Source organism: Cheilinus undulatus, linkage group 19 (assembly GCF_018320785.1).
Source record: "Cheilinus undulatus linkage group 19, ASM1832078v1, whole genome shotgun sequence".
In the NCBI taxonomy this organism is placed as follows: Eukaryota; Metazoa; Chordata; class Actinopteri; order Labriformes; family Labridae; genus Cheilinus; species Cheilinus undulatus.
The window spans coordinates 29,624,823-29,646,847 of NC_054883.1; the positions used below are offsets into that span (position 1 = coordinate 29,624,823).

General features: G+C 39.5%; 1 protein-coding gene and 2 non-coding genes across 3 annotated transcripts in view; all 3 read right to left on the reverse strand.

The window, feature by feature from the left end:
• LOC121527569 (partitioning defective 3 homolog) overlaps positions 1-22,025 on the reverse strand; it is a 604,468-nt gene that overhangs the window by 536,509 nt on the left and 45,934 nt on the right. The window lies entirely within an intron of this gene.
• trnaw-cca lies at positions 9,325-9,396 on the reverse strand. Its single transcript has one exon. It is a non-coding gene; the product is annotated as a tRNA-Trp (tRNA).
• trnaw-cca lies at positions 15,964-16,035 on the reverse strand. The gene has a single exon. It is a non-coding gene; the product is annotated as a tRNA-Trp (tRNA).

A 22,025-nucleotide genomic window follows, 5' to 3' on the forward strand; every position in this document is an offset into this window, starting at 1 on the left:
GGACGGATAATGGTATGAGCCTTTTTTCAGGGTTTGGGCTACATCCTTTATGTCCAGTAAAGGATAATCTTTATGCTTCAGCTTACTAAGACATGTCGGACAATACCATGCTTCAACTTTGTGGCAACAGTTTGGGGAAGGCACTTTTCAATTCCAACATTGCTTTGCCCCAGTGCATAAAACCAAGTACTATAAAGACGTGGTTTGATGAGTTGGGTGCTGAAGAACTTGACTGGTTGCACAGAGCCCTGACCTCAACCCCGTCGAGCACCTTTGGGATGAATTGGAACAGAGATTGCAATCCAGGCCTTCCCATCCAACATCAGCGCCTGTCCTCATAAATGCTCTACTGACTGAATGAGCACAAATTCCCAAAGACACACTCCAAACCTTCTTAATACCATATCTATAATGCCTAGAGGGAGTTTATTCAAACTAAGCACCAAAGTCTATTCTGATTCAAGGATGAACTGAATGATTTTTGGAAGTCAAAGGTCATTTTCAACTCTCACTTGCTTGTGAAAACAATATCTCAAGAATGCTGCTTCATTTTATTAAATATGAAAAAATGTCTTCTTTTAACTGTTTTAAAAGTCTTATTTCTGTTACATGTAAATTTTTTTATGATTATACTTTAGTATGCTTGCATCATTTTCTTTTCCTGGTGATACTTTTGATTTTATTTCTAACTCTGTAAAGGACCTTGTAAAAGAAAGATTCAAGCCTAACCTCGGCCCTTAACCTGACCTTTACTTTACTTTACTTTACTTTATTCTGACCTTAACCTTACCCTTATGGTCTTATAGCTTTGAGACAAATGCAGCTAAAACAAGTCCTAGTAATGCTTTTTGACTGTTTAAAACTGTGGCATTATTAGGATTTTGCTTTGGAGAATACTTCTTGGCTTTGTGGCAGCCACTGTATCTAAAACCTTTGTCATTAGGGCTATTAGGGTACTATTTAGCCATCTTATTGCAAAATATACAGTTTTACTCTGCAGAGAAGGCTCTGCTCAAAAAAATGCTTTCTGGGTTAGTCAGGCAGCATGCTTTCACTTTGACTCCACTGAGCTCATGGCTAGACGCCCCCATATGGATAGATACATTTATGACAATGCATACCTAATACAATAAAATCAGTAAAAAAGCATTGAAACCATAATCTGAATCTGAATATGAATATGAGGGTGCAACAAGCTTGAATGCTATAAAGGAGGAGGCTGGGGTGGAGGAGGTTAAGCTTTGCCATGATGCATCAGCATTAATGCAAGCGGGGATTTGTGAGAAGTATGTCATATTTAAATACAACACTGTATTGAGAGAAAGAGCTGTGATTGGCTGTAAGAGCTGGGAGGCGATAACTAGGATCAGCAGGCCATCAGCTGATCATGATTGGGTGCATGACTACCGTGTCCTGCATGAAATAATGCTAGGCTTCTTTACTTTCACCAGGAAATAACTGATGATTTGTAGCATGAAATGAAAGACTGCAATAGAATAATAAATGAGGAGCATTTAAACAGTAAAACTTTCACTGTCAATGGACTACAATGGGCAGAATTAAACATGAAAACATGGCATCATCTTATCAAAAATGCGTTTTGAAGGTGTTAAGAAAGAGCCGGGGAGTCTTTGCAGGAATATGAGACGGACTGTCTGCTCTGGGAGTGTGTAAAAGTTCACAGTATGGAAAACAAAGAGAATGTAAAATGTGCAGTGAAACAAAAAGTTCATTGATGAAACCACCATGGATGACTGTTATTTCTATTATTCCACTAGACTTTTTTTATCTGCATATGTGTTTGTAGTGCTCTCTCCCGGATGATGTGTTTATGTGGAGAGAAATTCATGTGGGAGTCACGCAGGGTCACTGGTTTGTGTTTCCTCACAGTGAGAGCGTCTCTGTTTTTATCCTCTGTGTGGACAGCTGTGTTGATGGTTAATTCATGTAACATCACTCCTTACATCAGCACTTTAACGTGGCTGAAACAAGGTTCTGCTTTCACAAGAAGAGCCGCTCTCACAGATGTTTGGTGGTGTTCGGGTTCCAGGAAACATGCAGGCTTGTTTAAAGCAGGTTTCTGACAGGTGCTGAAGTTCAGCTGTTTGAACAACTGCATCCAGACTGAGAGGATCTGTGATTCAAACTTCAACATAGCCATTGTGTTCCGCTGGCTGCAGCAGAAAATTATTCTCATTATCAGTAAACCAGCTGATTATTTTTCATGGTGCATTGATAAATTCTTCGTGGTGTTTGTCTAAAACCCTGATGAGATCAAGAGAGAAAAGTTTGTGAATTAACAACCAAATCTTCGCAGAAACCTCCACAACTCATTTAGAAAAGACTACACAATCTGCAGACTTTCACTGTCTGCGCAAAAAGCTTAAAACCCGCCATTATCTGTGACCTCTGAGCTCTGGGAGTGCAGGCCTCTCTGTGAATCAGCAGCTAAACCCGGTAGTTCAACCCCTCAACCTCCCACTTTTAGAGTTCACGCTCTGCGGAGTAATAACGCCTCTGATTTATGGAGTGAAGCTTCTCCCCTGTGAGTCATAAACACCGCTGTTACAAACACTTTCTGGCTCTCTGCTTCATACACAATGACACACATGGATCGACACACACTCCCTGGTTCTGTATCTATGCAATGTTAACTGTTGCTATCAGGAAGGAGGGAAGTATGCAAAACAGAGGATACAGGACAACGGCAGGCTACTGTTCTGTTCTCTACTGGTCAAAAATGGTGCAACCCTCCAACTGCAGGACGACCGACTCTACCTACTGAGCCACAATAGCAGAAGATTTTTATAATAATACAGACTCTAAATTCAAATTCACTGCTTATCAATGTGACCAAACAAAGTGAGTTTTACAGAGTGGACTACATGTTCTACTACAGTTGTCCATTACACATCCACCTCAATGCTTTGAATTAAGTACATTAAAATCTGTTGCATAAGATGACTTTTGAAACACATTTCTTTATCTGAAAAAGTTGGCTGCAGCCAATGTACTGATGCAACCAATTTACCAGCAGGCCTGCCCACAGAATTGACTGGGCCCTGAAAAACCCAGTAAACAGGCCCTCCCCAGGTGTGATTCATTGATGATTACAATGCATTTGTGCTGGATCAGTAGCACTGGTGCTAGCATCCTGGCTAACAGATAGCTCATTTGGATCTTAAACGTGTGTCAAGCTGTCATTAGGTTTTAATGTTGAAATCATTTATCTGTGCTACTTGTTCTACCCATTTCTGTCACTTTTTTTTGCTACTTAAACCAATTTTTGCTGTTTTTTGTGCTTGTTTTCCCTTGTTTTTGCCACTTTTAATCATTTTTTTTACCATTTGCTACCTCTCTTTGCTACTTTTAAACCTATTTTGCCACTATGAACCCATTTTTGCTGCATTTTTTCCCATGTATGCAACATTTCTACCACTTTGAACCCATTCTTGCCCACTTTTTGACATTTTTTGCCATTGTTTGGCCCAGGTTTGCTGCTTCTTTTTGCTACTTCAACCCATTTTGCCACTTTTCACCCATTTTTTGTCTCTTTTCTAAATCATTCAGTTCTTTTCTATTAAAGTTGTCTCAGTTTCGTCTACTTTATTTTCTGGCATCCTGATACTCGTGCACATAATGGCCTAGCAATGAAGTTGACATTACTTTCATAATCATTAAGTTCAGTGTGCCCATCCACATTGTTAACATTACCGATAAAAACGTATTTATGTTTTAAGGGATTTAATACAACTATTTTTTGTTGCCTTGATAAAAGTGGATATTAATAAGGTTAGATATAAAATATGAATCTCACAGCTTAACTTAACAATGGACCCTGATTTTGCTGACCTCCATAGGCCCTAAGTTTGGTTGGGCCCCAGAAACTCTCCGCTTTATCCCCCCTTATCGGGGATAAAGTCCTCAGACCAAAACACCATTGTCGCAAGTGCATGCAGCTGCTACTACCAGACAAAGCATGATCTGTCACTAACATAACTGAAAAAATCACATCATTTATTGTGTATTGCAAGTGGCCGCTATGCTGCTCAGAAAGTGTTTGGACACATAATGGCACAGACCAGACTGGCAGGGTTCGTTGTCACTTTTTAACTGCTTTTCTTCCTTGATTTTCTCATTAATGTGCATTTAAAGAAAACAGGGAGTATGTCAAAAGTCTTGACACTGTCTTGAGTACAGTCTGTCTGTATATTGTGACATCATACTGGGCTTAACAACCATAGCACTGAGGTGAGTCTTACACTGACATTCCTCTGAGACACACTCACCTCAGGGGTCTCTGCATTATTAATCCCCTTCCCTGCCTGTCCAAAGCTGCCCAGCCTGCAGAGTGTTACACTGAGAGAAACCTGACACCTCTTACCCACACACATGCAGCATTGACTGCACACACTGACTGGCCACTACTCACTACATACTCACTTCATCTTATTCTTACAAGAGTCTGTCTAATATGCACAGCCTAACTGAAAGCAACAGACTGAGAAGTTTAATGTAAACTTTCCAGGTCTTTCCAGTCATAAAAATTTTTTCACACGTTGTATATTTTCAAGAGCTGCAGACACTGTAATTGAGCAGCACCCAAACACGCATAAAACTTTACAACCTTGAGAAAAAAAATGCATCAACTCCACCCTAACGGATAGAACAAGACAAAAATGCTCACCTAAAGAGACTAAGAGAGAAATCATGAGCATTTTTGTTGACTGATCTGCTGCTGATGAAGAAAAACATAAACACATGACAACAGCCTATAATTCACATTCTGTCCCAATGATGCTACTTGTATTCCAACCAACCAACATTTAAACCACAACTCTAAATTTACCCAAATTCACAAATCTGATCATTTTCATGTATCCATTTTACAAATTCAAAAAAGTTGGGGCACTGTGTAAAATGTAAAATACAGTATGCAATGTTTTACAAATCTCATAAACCCATGTTTAATTCACTGTAGAGCATAAACAACTTAATTGATGTTGAAACTGAGACACTTTACTAATTGATGAAAAATATAACCCCATTTTGAATTTGATGGAAAGATTACATCTCAAAAAAGTAGGGATGGGGCAATAAAAGGCTGGGAAAGTAAGTGGTACTGATAAAAAATAGCCGGACCAGCATTTTGCAACTAATTAGGTCAACTGGCAACAGGTCAGTAAAATGACTGGGTTTAAAAGGAGAATTTTAGAGAGGCAGAGCCTCTCAGTAGTAACAATGGGCAGCGGTGCAACCATCTAAAAAAAAAGACTGTCCAAAGATTGGGGAACAATTTTTAAAAAAATGTTCCGCAGTGGAAAATTGTGAAGACTTTGAATACCCCACTGTCTACAGTGCATAATATCATCAAAAGAGAATTCCCTGCTTGCAAAGGTCAAAAGTGGATGATCATGATCCTCAGGCCCTCAGTCATCACTGCACTGAAAACAGGCATGATTCTGTTCTGGAAATCACTGCCTGGGCTCAGGAACACTTCCAGAAATCACTGTCTGTCAACACAGTTCACTGTGCCATCCACAAATGCAAGTTAAAGCTGTAAACATGTGAACATGATTCATAAATGCCACCATTTACTATGAGCTGAACCTGATTTAAAACGGGCTGAGGCAAAATGGAGAACTGTTCTGTGATCAGGTGAATCAAACTTTGAAACTATTTGTGGAAACCTCCGATGCCATGTTCTGCGGACTAAAGAGGAGAAGGACCACCCGGCTTGTTTTCAGCCTGCATCTCTGATGGTATGGAGGTGCATTAGTGCCTATGGCGTGAACAGCTTACACATCTGGAAAGGCACTATCAGTACTGAAAGGTATTTAAAGGTTTTAGAGCAACATAAAGTCCCATGCAGACATCTCTTTCAGGGAAGGCCTTGCATATTTCAGCAAGACAATGCAGAACCACATACTGCATCAAAGAAGAAGAGTCTGGGTGCTGAACTGGCCTGCCTGCAGTCCAGATCTTTCACCAATAGAGAACATCTGGCACATCATCAAGGTAAACATGGGCCTGTTCTTATGAAATATGTTGCTGCCATCAAATTCAAAATGAACTATTTTTCATGAAATGTTAAAATGTCTCAGTTTCAACATCTAATATGTTGTTTATGTTCTATTTTTAATACAATATGTTTTTTGACATTTGATAATCATTGCATTCTGTATCGATCCACATTTTAGAAAGTGTCCCAACTTTTTTGGAATTTGGGATTTTTTAAACTAAAATGCGCTAATCTAAATACTTCCATCCACTGGATGGACTGCGCTGGTGTTAAAGATGGCTCTTATTTACTAATTAACATATTCTGAAATAGCAGTTGCTGTTAAAAGCATTATACATTCACACTGAGTCAAACTTTCCTGCTCTTTCACTCCTCATGATTGTTCCTATAAACAACACACTCTATGATAAATCATTCAGCTGCTTTAACAATTCAGTTACATGTACAGTATTTGGGTTTGTGGCTCAGCTGCTCTAAACAACATCTTAAATTCAGACCGAACAAAGTGCTCAGAAAGCCCAGAGGAGCAAAGTCTGTTAATAAATTCTGCCAGACTGCTTTTTTAAATGGAAACATGTAAAAGTTTCCCACATAAGAGCCTGCTATGAGGGATGGCTTTGTAAGACGGATATGTTTGGGCTGGCACATATGAAAGCCTTGAGCAGATATATGTTTATTTCTTCTGGCAGACAGTAAAATTTCCCTGTTGACCATTGTGGCAGTAATAGTGCCAGAGAGGTTAGTGAAGGATCAAGCTGGTGAAACAGATCAGGCAATAAGGCATAATAAAATCCTGCAGCCTCATGCAGCAACAGGGAGACCCCTTAAACATCTGCCACACCTCTACACAGTGAGCTGGAGACTACTGTCAACTCTCTGGAGTCTCATTTTGTAGCCTGAAGAGAGCCAGAGAAAATAACCTCCTATTACTGTATGTCAAAGGCACAACTGTTTCATATAAAACAACTACGCTACTATGCTTTTTATTAATAACCCAAAACTTTGCTACATTTACGACTCACATCCAGACAATTTAGGGATGTTAAAGCTCTTGAAACTTCAGGAAACACTCCTGATCCCAGTATTAGTTTGACAAGTCTTGGGTTTGCGCCAACTTGTCCCCAACCTGTCCCATCGTCATGCCGCTTTCCAGGACTTGATACTAGCACTCATTAACCTGCCAAATGCAAGCAGATTTCCAGATACCCAAGGAGTTCCACTAGCCACTGTGGTGGTTTGAAGTCATAAGAGTCACAATCTGTGATGCACCCTAAGCGCCAGTCTTCTTGAATCAGATAACTAATGCAATGAGGCCAACTGGCACATAAAGGAGAATAATTGCAAAGTGGTTCTGCCTCTCAGTGCAATGGGGAATTTTGTGCACATTTTTACATGTCAATGCAAACTTGGCATTACAAACATCACAAACTAAGCAACATTTCATAAATAAAACAGAGAAAAATATCAGAGGTCTAAGCCAGCTTTAGCTCTGGATTAGACCCCTGACCTTTCTCTCTGCTTATTAATGGAATGTTGCTTAGTTTGTAATGTTTGCTTGAATGTAGATGCCAGACCTTATTTAGGAATAAAGTTGAATTTAAAAGAAAATATAAAACTGGAAATACGTTATATCAAATTATGGCACTTCTGTTCTGACAGAGACGGCGTCTCACATGAACGGTCTGAAAGAGAAGGACTGTCAGAGATTTAGCCAAAAAAGAACAAAAAACAATGCATCGGTATCCTACAAACACTCCCACAGAGCAAAAGTGGAGAGCTCAACAAGCTCCAAGTTGAGGTTGGAAGAATGCATCTCAGTGCCAGGCTGGGCTATGAACCAGGCACAGTCAGCACCTATAGGCTCACCATGAGCTCACACTCATAACTACCTTTCACCTGTCTTGCCAGTCTGCAACTCTCCCTCCCTAGCTGGAGTTTTGGATAGTTCCACTCACCTGTTCTGCAGCTAGATAACTATCTTTCTGTCTCTTTTACCTTACTTTCAACTTCACAAAACTCCCCCTACAACCAGCATATATTTTCTCAGCAACTATGAATAGTCATTTTGTAAGCAATCTAATATTGACAGTTTTTGTTCAAAAGAACAGTGCTAAGACACTTTAGTGGGTGAAAAGCTCTTCCCATTGAGAACACTTTTTCAAAAATAAAAAATGCAGCATTAAGGTAAATCCTGAATGTCTGAACTCTCTGATATGAAATGAGTTGTATATTTGGGTAAACCTCTGAAGTGGTCCCCCCCTGCTGTGTGATCTGCTCATGTGGGGGATTTGTCGTCCCTAAACCTTGTTTCTTCAGAGTTACAACTGCACACACGATGGCTCATGGTAAGTACAACGTGGAAGGTTGGGCATCTGGTCTACTTAAAAAAGCAGGTTGTAGTGCTTGTATTTCTGTGTATGCATGTCCAGCCTGGTGGCACAGCGTGAGCAGGAACTACTGCTGGGATGAAGGTTTGTCTAACAAATTAAAACTGACATTATCACATGAAGAGCTTCCTAATGATCTGTCATTAAGCCAATTAAAGAGTTAAACTTCAGACAGGAAGTGCCAGAGATTAGAAGGCATGACAGAACTTCAAAAAAAAGTTTGTATGACAACATATTTTGGAAATATCAGACTTTTAGGCTCATAAGTGATCTGCATGTTGTACTCAGTAAGCATCTTCATGGGCTGCAGTGTTTATATTGACCACACAACTTTTACTTCAATCAGCAAGAGAAAAAAGACTGGACTATTTACTCTTTGTTTCAGCTCAAAGTGTGTTGGCTTTCATCCTAAAGTCGCCTTTTTATTAGCATCTTTATTAGCAGTCTGTCTGGAGTAGCAGGAGTGGCAAAGCTTGTTTGGGCAGGTAGCCAGTTTCATCACATCAGAGACAAGTGGTCATTAAATAACAGCAGGAGGCTTTACATGCACTCACAGCTTACATTTACTGTCCTGAGCATCAAAAGCTTCTGGGAGTAACAGAACATGGAAAGTATGCAGGGTTGCACCGAAGACAAATCCTGTCATATCTGGGATTTATGAGCCTGAATGTATTCTGATGAAAACTACCATACAAATGAAGCTGTTAAATTAACTCTCAAAAATGCAGCTGTGTTGGGAAATGTATGAAATCATTTAACACAGCTGTTATGCTACACTATGGAAATAGGTATAGTGTGTCTAGATATGCCATTCTATCAAGTAGCACAGAATTTATATTGATCTCACCTTCTTATACAACATTCAGTTGCTTAATTTAATTTTTCCAAGCTTTTTGTAGTGCCCTCAAAAACTTCTGACCCTGACGTGATTTGAACACGCAACCTTCTGATCTGGAGTCAGACGCGCTACCATTGCGCCACAAGGTCATGCTTTCAATGGGAAAAGAAATTCAAGTGAACACCTGGCTGAAACCTGTTTGACCATGCAACCATCGGATTCTCCCAGAGCAGCTTTTCTTTTAAATGCATTCATGAGCTCTTTGTGGTTGTGAGAAATGACACTGACACAAAAGTCTGAGCATTTATGTTTTATCTCTCAGGGTCGCAACATATTAGACATGTTTCTACTAAGGATGTTCCTAAGCGTCTATTTCCGTATTCGGCAAAATGCTCATTTAAATTTTGTTTAACTAACTAGTCTAAAGAGGAGAAGACAGACAAATTTCTCACAGGGTCATAGTGTCAGCAGGTGTGACGTTAGCCTGATATACTCTCTACAGCAAGGCTAGCATTAGAAGCTAGCTCCGCCAGCCTTCATTCTTCTTTTCAGATTAATATTGTGCTTTGACATGTGGCCTCTTTTCACTTTGAGTGGAAGTTATACGTGAGTTCAACCCTCGACAGCCTGCATACCACTTTATTTCCGTGTACTACTTTAAAAAACTGTGATACCGCATTGTTCCTACTATACGCTAACCACTAAGCCACCGCTGAGCTTCTCATGTTTACATCCGTGAAGTGCCAGACAGGAAGGCAGCGGCCATTAACTGAAGCTACAGCGGTCTCCAGTGGCAGGAGGTACATTACTGTTTAAAAGAGCATTACGGACTGGAATTTCAAGCCTGTGTTTATAAAAATATGGGTAATTTGTTTAACCGACTCGTAAATCCCGCACCGACTAATTTTGATGATGAAAGGAAAGAAATCCAGCAGATGTGAGACAAGACTAAGAAAGTAGATATCTGGGGTAAGTAGGAACCCCAACAGGAAGCATAAAGAAGATATACTAATTGGACATTTTTCATGAGGCTGTTTTGTGGCTGAACCTCTGACAAAACATTGAGAGAAAAAAACTCTGAGCAAAACAACCATGACTCTCAATTCTTACTGGACAAAGTTCTGAATTTGACCCCAACCTCTGACCTCCCCGTGGAAAAATAAAACAAAAAGACAATTTCCTCTCAGGGCGTTGATAAAGAGTTTATCTGAAGGTCTCTCATGCTTATCAGAAATCAGCTGGTGGAAACAGAGGGTGAGGGAGTCAGGTTACTGAGAGGACAGTTCAGTTTTACCCTCAGGGCGACGCTCACATTCAGGCCATCTGTTCCTTTAGAAGGAACTGACAGATTTATGGGAATATTATGATTTATCTCTGTATTTTAAGATATTTAAAATGTAGGAAATCTGATTAGGACTTAAGCCTGGTTCCGTTTTAGAGCATCACTGGGGACGGTTGCAGAAGTCAGTTGCTTCTAATTAAGAAAACATTAAACAATAATGACAAAGACCTTATTGCAAAAACTTGTTCTCCTATCTTTGGAAGAATAAGTTTGAACAAGAACAAGTGAAAAAATAATAATGCGACACAAATTCTTGAAAATATTTACATATTTTAAAAAAATCATTGCACTTCTATGTATAAGCTGTTTTTGTGCCATTATTCAAAGCAATTCCTGTCTGCAGTGACACAAAGGGCATCTCAGGCTCTTTGTCTCCTTTTCTCTCTATTATAAGTCACTCAGGCTCTCTCCTCCAGTTTCTAAGAGTATACAAATGCATTGTTTAGCAAAACATGATGTTATGATCAAACAGCCTGCCATTGGTTGTCACAGCCCATGTGACATCTATTAAAGGGACTCAAGATGGCGGCTAATGCTAAGCTAGAGGTAGAAACAATAGAAAATGGATAAAGAAAGGATAAAAGGCTGCTTAATATCAGAGTAACTGGTTGAGATTTAATCTTTAAACGACCCAGAAAGTCACGCAAGTTCCAGGCTTGCTAGAAAAGCTATTGTAAGGGCTACAAAAGCATGGATAGCGACATTAGAAAGGCACATAAAGGGATTCTAGTGAGAAAAAAAGTAAGATGCTACGACCTATAGACCAATTTTTCCACCAGTGGTCTTTCAATCAAAGCAATAACATAAGATGACAAGAAGAGACATGCTGCTCAGCTGTGCCCACCTTTGTTGCTTACCACTTTTGAGTAAATCCATAAGTCTGTTCAATAACAACTGTAGTCAGTAAGGTGCAATGACAAAACAGCAAAACAAGGTTGTTGTTTTATGAACCAATTTCCCATAATAAGGGAGAAAAGCTGTTGAAAGTAGCCCTCCTAGCAGTTAGGCCACATCCTATGTATGCTGGGGTTAAAGTCCAGCCTGTGGATTCTATCCAGCATGCCATTCCCGATCTCTCGCTCATCCCTATTTCTGAATCTATCCACTGTTCTTTTTTGTTAACAAAGAAATAAACCTTTTAAAAGTGTCCTAGATGGCTAATGCAATTCTCAAAAATCAAGCTGGGGTTGTTCACAGCAAGTAAAACCACATAGAGGTTTACGGTTGATTGAGTATTACTTTATGGAGTGCAGTTTTTTTTAAAAGACTCCTCAATTCGAAATAACAGCATTGCAGCAGAGGTGTGCAGAACTAACTAGTTCATTTTTAGACATCTTGAAAATGTCTGATGGTGCCACACCATTTCAGGGTTAGTGAGAGGGGGAAAGGAGTTCTGTGTTAAAGGGGGAAGTTGGGTGACAGGACGAACAGCCCATGTCAAAGAAAAGAAGTAGTCTACCACAAGTAAACAGCACAATACATTAACAAGGTACAGCAACAGAACAGCAGCTTCCAGTAGTTGCCATGTTCTTATGTGGGGGTTTTTGACATTACATCCAGCGTTTTCAGCAGCAACACAAAACATGTTACACATGCCATGCCATGGCCTATTAGAGCTATAAAATCTGAGAATTTATTTTTCTTTCTATGTGCAGGAATAGTGTTCATATGAGGGGAAAACAATGAGAGCTAGAAACAGTGCCAAACTGTAACAGTACTTTTGCCCAGACTATTAAATCAAGACATGAAGAAGAGCAGAACAATGAATGAATGTTCTCATTTGGATGTGCCTCTTTGAAGTTATTGTTAGTCTGAGCTTTCCATATGCAAAAGAGCCACACCAAAATCCACAACTGTAACAGAGTGCCGGAATAAATCCCTGTAATTTTCTACTAGCAGAGGAGAGACTTAAAAGTTTCTGCAGAAAGGATACAAAACATTGCACATGGCATTAAAAGACAGCGTAGTCCCTTCCAGAGAAGGCATGCAAGCCTTTTTGTGTGCTTATAGAGGCAGCAGTCAGCACAGTTTCGGCACACTTTGTTTATTATTTCATAAGCACAGAGGTTATGGTTGCCAGATGGGACTCCTAAAAGAGCCAAGAGAAACACAGAGAGCAGGCTGAATCACCAAGAACGGACAACTCGCAGTGGAGATGTCACGACGCACGCACAAAAACACACTCTTTCACAGAGTGCAGATGTGGAGCACGGAGGGGTCAAAGAGTGTTTTCAAGGATTCTTGTTTGGTCCTGTTGAGGAGGAGGAAGAAGAGGAGGCGGGGGAGGAACTGTGGATCTAAATGTGGAGCAAACATCATTATGCATCTGTCATTGTGCACGGTTTAAACAGTCAAGGTTTATGTTGATAAATTGTTAGGCTGCAACAACAGCAGCCATGGAAACAAGAGTAAACATCATTCAATCATGGAGTGAGGCAGCTGATTCTGTCATTGTATCTGTGAGAGAGAGAGATCGCTGAGTTTTGGAATATAAGTCCGACTGATTTAATCTGAATTTCTAAATTTTGAGAACTCAGGTGCCAAGTTAACTGCACTTATTACAAGCATCCACACTATGCATTAACGATAAATCTTCCATGACAGCCTGCGGTCAGAACTCACTTCCTTCGTCTTACAGCCCATACATCATTTCTTTGATAAATGATGGGGGGAAATTTGCCATGGGCTAAGAATCTAGAAGCACCTCATTAACAGCTTTTCACCTTCATTTTTGTCATACTCATGCTTTATTGTAATTGCACGCCTTAGAAACATGGATGAAATTTAGCTATTGTGCAAGTTCTGATTGATATGTTACATAGTGTACATAATGTGACAACTCAATTCAGGAGTACACGATGCATGAGTCCAGTTGAAGGCATCAGAGACCACATCTGTATGCAGTCTGAGCTATCGGATATTAGATCTTCAGTGCACTTTGAGATGCATCCACACCCTGCATAAAGGATTAACCCTGCACTGTGTTGCAAATTTTGATGCAATTAGGATTCCAATTAATCGCAAGGAGGTTTTTCCACATTATTAAGCAAGTCACAGGTTTCATGCCATATGGGGAAAAGCATGAAATAGTGCAATATCTTGCAAAAAGGTATGAGAAAACTGGATATTTCTTGAAAAATTATTAAAAATCATCATACTGTTTAAAGATCTGTGTGTGACTCAGAGCAGACAGGTTCATTCAGAAAATTTTCTGTGAGGCAAATTCATTGTAGTAAGAGCAACTGTAAAAATACACTGATGAATAGCAAACAGGTATTTAAAGCTGCTGGTACCTCTGGAGTCCCAAGAACCTCTCGATGCAGGATCCTCCAGAGGCTTGCTGATGTGCATAAAGCTGTATTTCAGCCACCCTTAGCCAAAACCCACAAGGAGAAATTATTGCAGTAGGCTCAGAAACATGTGAAGAGTAATTTTCAAATTGTTTTATTCACTGATGAATGCCATGCTACACTGGATGGTCCAGATGGATGGCAGTCTGGACAGTTGGTGGATGGCCACCATGTCCTAAAAAGGCTGCAACATCAGCAAGGAGGTGGTGGAGTGATGATTTAGGCTTGAGTCACAGGAAGTGAGTTGGTAGGCCTTCCACAGTGCCTGAAGGTGTCAAAATGACCTCAGAAAAAATATGAGGAGTTCCTTAATGCCAATTTCCTGCCATGGTATAAAAAGAAGGACCGTGCCTTCCAGAGTAAAATCACTTTCATTCAAGACACTGCACCTTCCCATGCTACAAAAAATACCACTGAGGTCTTGGCTGCTATGGGCATAAAGGGAGAAAAAAAGATGACAGTGTGGCCACCATTACCCCCTGATCTGTGGAGGTGTTTATGATTGAGCCTACATTACCAAGAAGCACTATATATTTGTTTTGCAATCATGGTTAAATCTATTACAAGAGTGTTCCTGACTGACAATAGTGGTGAGAAATCAGAGCAAGTTTATGACTCGCAGCCTCTGTTAAAAAAAAAAAAAAAAAAAAAAAAAAAAGCTGCTGTGGCCCGCTCAGATAAACAGTAGTTCAATGCTCACGAGGCTCTGTGCCATCTCGCCACCTAAATGAAAACCTACCATTTTTAAGGTCTACAACTGATCCATAGCTACCAAAGAGTACTAAATTTGCCAATATACAGCCAAACTGAGATACTTCACTTTAAAACATGCACTTGCTTTTTGTACAAGACAGAGTTTTAACATCTGCTTACAACTGAAAATTGCAGTTCATATTTAAATGTTGGTTATGTAAAAATAAAAAAATATCACAGATGTTTCTGTTTAATTTCATATAATGTACTATGTAACCCACATTTTTAATATCCATACATTAAAGCAGACCTACAAAGCGTCTATAATTGGAGCTGAGGTTGGTGAGACTGTAATCTGACCCCAGTCCAGAAACCCTGATGTAAAGAACTCATTTGTACTATGGAGCGTGCTGGTCATGGTTTGTGAAAAAGCAACACACCATGACCATGAAACCCTCAAACACACTTCACACAAGATCACACACCTCGAGTTCACACTGGAGAAAGGATTAGTTCAATGAGGGAGACGTCTTTGTGCATGGGTTCTGCGCGTTCGCCTACCCTCAGCAGGTTTAAAACCAACATATGTGGAGCAGACATCAAAATCCCTGGAGAATAAGGGCCAGTTGGAGGGAGTGGCACCTTATTCAGACAATACACCAGGCTAGCCACATCTTTACCGCCACTACTACGCACAAATTTAGTTCATGTGCCTCATAAAGAAGCTATATATATCATTTCAAACCAATTTAAGACACAGCTGGTGCAGCTGACACTGGAGGCAAATCAACCCTGTCTCTTTTCAACAACCAATATAAGCCAGGTCCACTCTCAGGGTCAAACATGGCAGTATTTCAGACATAATGCAGCACAGTCTGAGAAATACTTCCCCAGACCAACACAGTTTTAACAGAGCCTGAACCTTTTAGCAGAAAACCAGCCGCAGCGATGTGGGTTTCTGAAAAAGAAATGTCTGAAATTCGATCCATTGTGGCCGATCACAACTAAAGCCACAGTCCACCCACTGCCCCACTTCTCACAATGTAAATTTGGAAAGGGGATATACAGGACAACACTGCAGGCGTGCAAGCGTGCAAACCTGGAGATCTCCAAATCTACATATAGTGTGTTTACAAGCTTTTGTTTTAACCAATCTTTCAGGTTATTCTGGTTATTTTAACGAGCACCTGAAGGAAGCATATAGTTAACTCTTAAATTATGCAGCTATGTCACATGGAACATTTAGATATGTTGCACAATTTTATTGCTCCACTGTTGAAACAAACTTCTAATAAATTCCAAACTTCATGTAATCTGTACCTGAAAACTTCTGACCCTGACGTGATTTGAACACGCAACCTTCTGATCTGGAGTCAGACGCGCTACCATTGCGCCACAAGGTCATGCTTTCATTGGGAAAAGAAATTCAACTTAACATCTGTGCCACCAATGACGCTGGGAGATTGTCCACAGGCTGAAGCCTGTTTGACCATGCAACTATCAGATTCTCCCAGAGGAGCTTTTCTCTTTAATGCATTCATGAGCTCTTTGTGGTAGTGAGAAATGACACTGACACAGAAGTTTGGCCATTTATGTTTTTTGTCTCAACACATATTAGACGTGTTTCTACCAAGGATGTTCTAAGCGTCTATTTCTGTATTCAGCTAAAGGCTCATTTAAATTTTGTTTAACCAACTCGTCTAAAGAGGAGAAAATCCAATGCCCACCTTCTTAAAAGTACTTCCAGTAACAATGAGATACTCCCTAAGAAACAGATGCCCCTAAATCTTGTGTTTTGTTTGGTCAAATCAAAATCATATTAAATGTAGGCCACAAAAATCATGCAGAACTTGAGAGGCATAAGTATCACCATTCAAGCCCTATACTTTTTTTTTGAGACATTTTTGTCCTGCCTGTACTTATTGACTTGGAAAGCTTGTAAAACATCAAGACGCTGGTGCACAGTCAAGCTGTAAATGTCCAAAAAATATGCGTGCTGCAGTTATGTCACTTGAATTTCAAAAGGTTATAGAGACAAAAGAAAAAACGAAACAGAAAATAAAACTCAAAGATTTTACATGGTACACACAGGAAACAATAATGACGCAGACATTGTATGCACAAATTTGTTCTTCCATCCCTCGTGGGCCAAAAAGTGAAAGTGCAGTTTGACAAAGCGTGACACAATGACGGAACAGTGTGCCATTAGTTGCCTTGGCCCATCATAATGAGATATCAAATGGTGGCCAGCACTCGCCACAGGTGGCAGAAACAAAAATAAAAGGATTAAATAACAGATTAAAAGATGTTCAATGTTGGATTTACTGGTGTGGACTTAATCTTTAAATACCATCGGAAAGTAATCCAGGTTCCAGTCTCACTAGAAAAGCTTCTGTAGAAGCTTTGAAGGCATGGATAGCGTCATTAGAATGGCACAATGGCTAGAATTTATTTTCCACAGTATTTAATAGGACATTTATGTCTGCAGTACACATTACAGCCACATTAGGGAGCCACACCCAATAATACTCACCTTCTCTACCATAATAAAACACAAAACAACACTCTACCAGCCATTGGATGGCAATAGAGCTAGAGTTACAGTCATGGCTGCTTGGCTAAAAAAAAAAAAAAAAGAAAAAAAAATTCTTCCAGAACAGACAGCCACTAAAGGCGCAAGGGGCTGAGCGCACAAAGTGCCTATGAGATGGAGGGAGCCGAGATAAAGTCGCCCCTTCCAGGCTCATAAAATGTAAAGTGCCAGTTCAGGACCAGATTGATTCCGGAATGAACATTATCCAATGTAGCACTGGCTATCAGCTCAACCAACCAGCAGAGGACAGTGCAGAAGTCAGACTTGATAAGCATTAAGACATGGAAAATGATATTGTTGGGTCCACTGGCATTTACGTTGTAAAAAGTGGGTTGCTAGAGAAAAAGTCTGGGAGAAACTGGTGTGCATGATATCTCTAGCAATGAATCATTCCTGTCAACAATGTTATTACTCTGCAGTTTAAAGTATTAACTAAGATTTACAACCTTAACTAAATAAAAACATACAAGCAAAATAAGTCAAACTGATTCGCAACATCAGACACTCACGTCTAAATCTGACAGATGAGGTCTTATAAGGCCATTTACCAAAGTTTCTCACATTCTCCATGAGGTTATTTTGATCCGAGATGACATACGTGTGAATTTCCCAGTTGGAAACTAATTTTTTTCCAATTATTCTACCACCGCAGGAAGTCAGAGTACTGTTTAAATAATGTTATGTGGGAAAACTCACTGCGGGTAGTAATTTTTTTCTCCATTTTTTTAACCTCAAGATCCCTTGGAAAAACATAACTCAGAATGTTCAACCAACGATGGAAATAACATGACAACTTCTAAATCTGAGGGTAAATAATGCAAGGATTTCTACCAGTTTTAATGCACATCTTCTGTTATGCATGAAAAAAACTAAACTAAACACTGCAACTTTAACTTACCTACCTTACTTACCAAAGTGAACATTCAGAATGCAAAAACAGAAAAGTCCAAATCATTGAGCCGCAGAGGGAAATGTTGAAGTGTCTGACTCAGAAACACATGTGATGTAAACAATGAGAAAGAAAGCTGTCTGAAGAGAAAAAGAGCAGATGTAACAGTGTTTGGATGTTGGATTGTAGCTCTGCATTTCTCTATACTCTGTTTATCTTATGTCCTGCAGCTCCTCAGTCTGATCCCTGCTCTTTAATAACACCCATTAGCAGCTGATAATAAGTGATTGCTTAGACAAGAACTGACAGAGTGAAGTGTAGGCAGAGGCATTGTGTATGCTGACTATAATAGTTCAATATAAGAATGGGAGAGACAGCTCCATTTACAGTAATATGTCTCTGGAGAGGTTTGATCTGTCTGCATCTTTAATAGCTGAAAGGTGAAACTTGCAGCGAGCTTTAAGGAAACTGCATGTATTTCATAAGACAGGAGCAGAATGATTCCTCAAAAATTGCAGGGAAACTCATATGCACTGTCTAAATAGTACAAATATGTTGTTAATGTTTCATTATTTGAAAATAAAACCAGAAATTTTCCGATAATGGGTGTAGATGTATGTGCTCATGCATTCTGCAGAGCAGGGGTCATCAACTACATGTCCAAAGGTCAGATTTTTCCTAAACAGGCACTTTGGGGGCCAAACTTTAAAATACACTAAAGACTTTTTTAAAAGGTCTAACTGACATATTTTTGTACATATATTTTTATTTTTTTTAAGATGTATGCAATTTTAGGCTCCAACAATGAGATAAGTCCCTATATCGCAGCCAGCCACAAGGGGGCCACTGAGATATTTTAGCTAAATATTTATGTGGCTGTCATATGTCTATGCTGCGTAGTGAGAAATGAAAAATCAAAGCAGGAAAATTGCCCTCCTAAAATACCCTACACTGGAAGTTTCTATAGAGAGTGGCAGTTTTTATCAAGAATGAACTGATAAATACATGTTTAACATGCGTTATATTTGCTAATCATGGCTTACAGGTGGAATTCTGAAAAATGGATGAAAAATAAAGTCATTGCTGATTAAACTGTTTCAACCTTAGTTGTTTTTAGAATGGTTTTAATAGCTGTAGGAAGTTTATTAAAATATATTTAAAAAAAAAAAAAACATTCCAAAATACTGCAACATTTTTCCTCTGGAATTTTTTCTCTGCACATATTTTGAACCTGATCACGTTCTGGAGCCCAGATTTGAAGATATGGGGGGCCTGATATGGCCCACCAGTTGATGATCATTGATGTATGGATGGTTGAGAAGGCCTGGCTTGAAATCACTGCTCCAGTTCATCCTAAAGGTGCTCAGTGGGGTTAAGGGCTGGGCTCTGTGTGGGCCAGTCAAGTTCTTCCACGTGCAATTCATCAAACCATGTCTCTATAGTCTTTGCTTTGTGCACTGGGGCAAAATCATGTTGAGACAGACAAGGGCCTGCAGTGAGACGAGCTGTCTTGCATCACCTTGGCTCTGCTTGTTTCCTTATTTACTTAAAGCTGTCTGATGATGTAGAAATAGTAGAATTTCACATAGGTTGTTGTTAATTAATGAAATCTATGAAGAAAAGGTGAAGTGTCTTGCAAAGTATAAAGTCTCTCAGATGTGTTTTATCATCCATATGCTTAAAGACTATAGACTGTCTGGCAGTAAGATCCATCTTCACAGACAGAAAAGCAGCAGAGTAAAGCAACAGAAAGTCATCAGAACTTCCACAAATGTTATGAAGACATCCTCAAGGCATGCATGCTTTGACCATGCTGTTTTTATCACAAGGAAAACCACAACTACTGTGCACACTGCAAGCAACATGAGCTGCACAGTTTCTCATCTGCATCTGCCAGTAAGCTATTATAACAGGAGTAGATATTAATATTTGTTAATTTCTCCACATACATGGTGATTGGGCCATTACTGTGCTGCTTCACGCCAATGTTGCACACATCATACATACTGCAGTGACCCACTTCACTCCACTGATTTCCATTTTCCATTCGTTTTCCTATAAGCAAACTTTGTTACGTAATCTGAGAAGCTTTAACCTCTACTAAGCCTTGTGCTCCACAAACACACAAAAATTCAGAGTAAACATGACCTCTTTCTCAGACATTCAAACATGTCTAGTCAGGAATGATAAGCAAACAAAAGCATCACACACCAAGCTAGACAAAAGTCAAAAAACACTGTGTTCTCTCCACAGCACAGCTCTGCTTCATGTCATCGTGAACTGTGGTTTAGTTCTATGTTTTAGTTTCAAATAATCACTTCGCCATCCATGTAAAGAGGAGTTTAGAGTTTGGGAAATGCTCATTGACCCTGCAAAGGAAACAGGCCACACATAGGAAAAGCTGAAGGCTGAAGACTGAAGACAACATCAGTGGGAAACGTCCGTATAGGTTAAAGGTGAGAGTGGAGATTAGTACTGAGGTTAGAAAGGCATGTAGGGTAGGAGGAGGACACAAGGGAAAGAGGAAAAATTGTAAGCAATGAGTGTAGAAAGTTTGATAGATAAGCTATCTGAAAGAAGAGAGTACGTGGATTGCATCATCTGGCAACACCACGTTCAGATTTTTTCGGGTTGTAGGACTACGAATACTTGATGCTAGAAAAATCGGACTCACGCCAGAATCAAATATATAGATTTCTACGATTCTGAATCAATTCAGAATGTCCAAGGATCGATATTTTTACATAATTTATTACATCCTAAGTACATTTTCAACAGCAGACAGTTTGAGCACAGCAAATCTACTTCTGGCACCGTTTCCAACATAGATACTGCAGGAAGGAATGTGGCTTGTTGTGCTGTTAGCATTAGCAGCACTAGCTCTCAGTGTCAGTAATGTATACTAATGTTATGGCTACACCATTGTACACTGTCATACACTGTCTGTCTGCGAATTCTTCTATCCCAGGTCAGGAAGCCTGCCCTGACGTGTATGCCAGATGAGACGATTATACAGTGTCATGGTTAACCACGGTATGAACGTCACGGTTAATGGTGCGTCAGCTAAATCTGCTTGCTGCTGTTGTATGCTCTGGCTTTATTATGGCAGAGGTACACAGTTCACCAAAGATAACCAGGGAAATGTACAGGACGATGGAGCCCCCGTCTGCAGAGGTACAAATAACTCAAACTTGTTTCAGCATCTCTGTGATCACATGATCACCATCCACAACAAGTCAGGGGATACTACATCAACCTGTCATTCACAATTAGTGTTGCGGTTATGATTTAGTATTTCACTACAATGTAATAAAACCACGGAAACACTGCCTGTTGTCTATGGAAGACCAACACATTGTTTTAATATGATTCAAATATTAATGAAACTGTAAAAAAGAAGTTCAGCCTGATATTTGTAGCAATAATAACAGATTTTAGAAAATTGGCATGATGTTTAAGGATAAAAGCACTTCTGTTATGCCCCACATTAGGGGCATTTAAATCAGTTTAAAGGTGACTAAGTGTAGACAGGTCCTGCAGCCTTTAAATCCTGGTTTTGTTAAGAAGGGAAATAAATAAATATCCTGTATTTTATTCCAGTGATACTGACCATGTTTCATTAGAGCTATCTTTTTACTGTAACTGTATTATTTATTTTTCAAATGGCTGCCATACAGCTTAAGTTCAAGATAGAAATCATCCAATCCAAAAGCAGAGACAGAGCTTCTATTTTTAGTAATTTATTATTTTACACTGGATAATTTCCACTGGATTCTGTCATTTCGATTAAAAAGGAAGCAATGAAGAAAGTTCAAGTTTGTAAAGGACGTTCATGTGATTCTTTACATAAAATAATTCAAAATAATCGTGATTATTTCTTAGACTATAATCGTGACATCAAAATTTACAAC